This window comes from Triticum urartu, chromosome 4 (genome assembly GCF_003073215.2).
Source record: "Triticum urartu cultivar G1812 chromosome 4, Tu2.1, whole genome shotgun sequence".
Classification (NCBI taxonomy): domain Eukaryota; kingdom Viridiplantae; phylum Streptophyta; class Magnoliopsida; order Poales; family Poaceae; genus Triticum; species Triticum urartu.
The window spans coordinates 123,840,737-123,845,563 of record NC_053025.1 but is presented as its reverse complement, the minus strand read 5'-3'; the positions used below and the strand labels follow the sequence as shown (position 1 = coordinate 123,845,563).

The window sequence follows — 4,827 nt, the reverse complement described above, 5'->3', positions numbered from 1 at the left end:
AACGGTTTCACGCAATCTCTAACTCTGACTCTCGCCACCGAATACGGAAATGTAACGGTTGCACGCAATCTCTAACTCTCACTCTCGGCACCGAAAACAGAAATGTAAGGTTGCACACAATCTCTAATTCTCACTCTGGCACTAACAACAGATATGTAAGGTTGTAGACAGTCCCTCACTCTCAGTCTCGGCACCGACACCAGAAGTGTAACGGTCACATGCATTCTCTCACTCTCACTCTTGGCACCGACAACAGAAATGTAACGGTTGCACATAATCTCTACTCCCTCCTTCCATCTATATAGGGCCTAATGCGTTTTTCGAGGTTAACTTTGACCAAATATTAAAGCAATAATATATGATATGCAACTTCCACAAAGCACACCGTTAAATTCGTGTGTGAAAGAAGCTTTCAATGATATAATTTTTACATTGTGCATGTCATGTACTATTAATCTTGTCAATAGTCAAAGGCGGTCTTAATAAACGCATTAGGCCCTATATAGATGAAAGGAGAGAGTAAGTCTCACTCTCCGCACCGAGAAAAAAAAAGTAACCGTCACATGCATTCTGTCACTTTCACTCTCGTCATCGACAATAGAAATGTATCGGTCATACACCACATGTATTTTAGCACGATAACATGGCAACTCATTCATATGAATTAGTATTTATTAACCACGTCAAAATTTTACGGTCAAAACACACGTCTTCGTCCCGTGCTACAGTGCCCTTGGCAAACCATGTACCGTATGAACTTTTTAACCTCTTAGCCAACGAAGGACCTAACGGCGTATTTGCCCCGTTGGACGGTGGGTACTCACGGCCGTCCACAGAGCCCCCTCTCTCCGGGTCTAAAATTGGCAGGAGAACAAGACAAATAAAAGGTGGCTAAAGAATTGGCAGCGGACCCGTGTGGACTGCTTTTTAGAAAAAACTGAACCGACATTGGTAACCGCAGTTATTATAAAGCCCCGGGGTACCACCTCACATGTTCAGCCTCTGTCTCTGCTCACTGACCGGTCCATGTTTAGCAACTCTGATCCATATTTAGTTGCTACTAATACTAGTAATTGATTGAGGGAGAGCAAAAGCGAAAGGCTTCCAATCCATCCATCCCCAAAGCCCAAAGAGTAGCTAGAGGAATAAATCTTGAAAAGGGTAAAGAGTAATTTCCTTCCTAGCTTTGCACAAGATAGAGATAGAGAGAGAGAGAGCCTCCGCCCCTCCCCTATTAATTTCCTTCTAGTTTTCTGCAGGCACACACTCTGATAAGAAGCCCCTCCCCCCTCCTCCCTCCAGCACTCGCTCTTTGTGTGAGTGTGGGACGGGACACTTATTATATTATCTTCACCGAGAAGCCAGTTCCTCCTTCTCTCGCTCGCCCTCTCACACACTCACACTGCGGGAGAGAGATGGAGCGCAATGTTTCCTGGTAGCTGCCTTCTCCCTGCTCTCCTCCCCCTGATTTGAGGCCTCCCTCCGCGTCCGTTTCCTCTGCGCCAGATCTGCGTTCGTCTCGGCCGGGAAGTCAGCCATGAGCAAGGAGGATGTGCTCAAGATACAGGTGAGTTCTTCCTTGCTTTGCTTCCTCTCGACTCAAGACATTCCCCCGCATGTTCCTTCTTGTTTCTGCCGCCATGAAATTTTTGTGAGGTTGCTTGCTTGCTTGCTCCTGTGTCTGATCCGTGCATGCTGTCCGTGTGTGTTTGTTTGTTCGTCCCCGAATCCGCAGACCTGCGTGCTCAAGGTGAACATCCACTGCGACGGGTGCCAGAAGAAGGTGAAGAAGATCCTCAGCAAGATCGATGGTAAATAATACTAGATGCACTTCTGTTTATCCGTGTTGTTTTGTTGTTCGACCGTGGGGATAATGTGTTGGATTCATCCATCTTGTTTTGCAGGCGTGTACCAGAGCACCATCGACCCGGAGGAGGGCAAGGTGATGGTGTCCGGACTCGTGGATCCGGACACCATCATTAAGAAGCTCAACAAGGGCGGCAAGCCCGCTGTGCTCTGGGGCTCCAAGCCCGCCGGCGTCGCCAACCAGTTCCAAAAGCTCCACCTCGACGGTAACGGCGGCGGTGGTAAGGGCCAGCAGCCCAAGGACGCCGGCGGCAAAGGCCATCCCAAAGATGCCGGCGGCAAGGCCCACAAGGGCGGCGGCAAGGACGCCAAGATGGCGATGCCGCAGCCGACCCCGCAGCAGATTCAGCAAATGCAGCAGCAGATGCAGATGAAGGGCGCGCCGACGCCGCAGCAGCTTCAGCAGCTGCAGCAGCAGATGCAGATGAAGGGTGCGCCCACGCCGCAGCAGCTCCAGCAGCTGCAGCAGCAGATGCAGATGAAGGGCGCGCCGACGCCGCAGCAGATGCAGCAGCTGCAGCAGCAGATGCAGATGAAGGCGCGCCGACGCCGCAGCAGATTTGCAGCAGCTGCCAGCCAGCAGATGCAGATGGAAGGGCAGCGCCCACGCCGCCAGCAGCTCCAGCAGCTGCAGCAGCAGAGGCCCAGATGATAGCGGGCTGAAGCTGCTCGCCCCAGTTCATGGGCGGCGCCCCGGCCAAGATGCCGTTCCCGGCGGGTGCGCCGGCCAAGGACCCCAAGTCCGTCAAGTTCAACCTCCCCGAGGACGGCTGGGGCGACGACGGCGGCAGCGAGTTCGACGACGAGTTCGACGAATTTGACGACGACGAAGATTACGACGATGAGGGCTTCGAAGACGACTACTACGACGACCCCAAGATGATGATGGAAGCAGATGGCCATGCCGCCGAACGCCGGCGGGGGCGACAAGAAGGGCGCCGGCAATGGTGGGAAGAAGGGCGGTGGAGGAAACGAGATCCCGGTGCAGATCAAGGGCAACGGCAACAACGGCGGCGGCAAGAAAGACGCGGGTGGCAAGCAGCAGCACCAAGGTGGGAACGGCAACGGCAACGGCGGGGGTAAGAACGGAGGCGGTGGTGGGCAGCCGAACAACGTCAAGGGAGGAGGAGCGCCGGTCCAGGGGAAGAAGGGCGGCGGCGCTGGTGGCCCGGCCCCAGGCATGGGTGGCCCGATGGGGGGCGGCATGCCGCCGCCGCAGCAGGCCATGTTCAGGCCTAACATGATGGGCGGCGCCGGTTTCCCCGGCATGGGCGGTCCAATGGGCCACCCGCACGCGGCGAGCGGCGCGCAGGCTGGCCGCGCCATGCAGGGCATGCCGCCGGCTGGGGTTTACCAGGGCGCTGGCGGCGGCGGCGGCGGCGGCATGCCGTCCGGCGCGGAGATGCTGCAGGCTGCCGCGGCGGCCGGGAACCCCATGGCGCAGCAGCAGTACATGCAACTGATCCAGCAGCAGCAACAGCAGCAGCAGATGGCAATGCTGCAGCAGCAGCAGCAACAACAACAAATGATGATGATGAACGGCGGCCACGGCGGCGGCGCGGGAGGGTACCCGCAGATGGGCTACGGGCCAGGGTACGGGCGCCCGCCGATGGGCTCGTACCCAATGCCAACCGCCTATGCGATGCCGCCGCAGCCACCAGCGGGGGAGCCTTACAACTACTTCAGCGACGAGGACCCCAACAGCTGCTCGGTGATGTGAGAGATGGATCGCGCCACCGCCGCTCATGTTCATGGTTGGAAGGAAGACCATGATGAATCTGGCAGTGGCAATGACATGGGGCAACAAGTCCCATCTAGATCGTTTCTTCTTGATTAATTTAGCTTCTACATTTTCGCCTTTTATTTCAAGCTAAAAAAGAACAAGAGTTGTGAGACTTGCTTGAAGGCGATTGTAGGTACAGTAATTATCTATAGATGTCATAAGAGATGAATGCTCCATGCTGTTACAGTTGAAGAACAATGTGATTGACTGATGGTAGATCAATGAACAGTATGCAAAATAACTCTGGTGTCAATGTTGTGTCTTGTGTTTACATTCTGCGTTGGTATGACTGAAAGGTGAGATGTCCAGAAGTAACGACAGTAGACATGTAGAAAGGGATATGTGCTTGATGCCATCGAGGAATGCTTCACACTGGATGGCAGTCAGCTACATCTTCTCAACCAAGCTTTTCTGCTCCTCCTTCCTAAGAAAGACTCCTCACTGGACTTAGAGGCTGTTTGGTTTGTGACTAACTTTGTCAAAGATTGCCACACCTAAGGTTAGGCAAGTTTGACCAACTTAGATGAGTGTTTGGTTCAAGCCACACCTTAGACAAGCCACACTTGGGCCCCACATGACATACACTCAAAACATGTGACAAGATTTCCTTAGGCTTGCCAACTTATGGCTCTCATTTTGATGAACTAACCTTAGGCAAGTTTGGCAAAAATGTGTGACAAAGTGTGGCAATGCTAGTCCTAGAACCAAACAGCCCCTTAGCCAATTTCCGCCCGATAAGCCACAAGCATAGCTTCCCCAAGCTTGTTGCAAAGGTGCTCGCCTTAGCCGATTTCTTCCCGATAAGCCTTGTGCACAGCTTGCCCAAGCTTCTCGCAAAGGTGATCGTCTGATAAGCCTTGTGCACAACTTCCTCAAACTTCTTGCAAAGGTGCTCACGAATCGACTAGCCCAACGTCTCTATGAGCTCATCTCGTCCCCAAAGAGCATTTGTGAAGGGTGCCATCTCTCCTCCTCAATCTTGACATAGCGAAAGCATTTGATTTCGAGGCATGGTCATTCCTCTTGGAGGTTCTCACTCACTGGGGGGGGGGGGGGGGGGGGGGGGGGGGTGGCTACAAGTGAATCAATCTCATCACTGGGCGAAAAATCAATGGTAGGCCCTCGGGACTCAGAACCGATCATCCAATGTTCGTGGCCTCACCAGGTTTATCCTATCT

At 53.7% G+C, this 4,827-nt stretch overlaps 1 pseudogene; it reads left to right on the top strand.

The window, feature by feature from the left end:
* Positions 1-1,255: 1,255 nt before the first annotated feature.
* On the top strand, positions 1,256-3,890 carry LOC125551044 (annotated as a pseudogene).
* Positions 3,891-4,827: the final 937 nt, after the last annotated feature.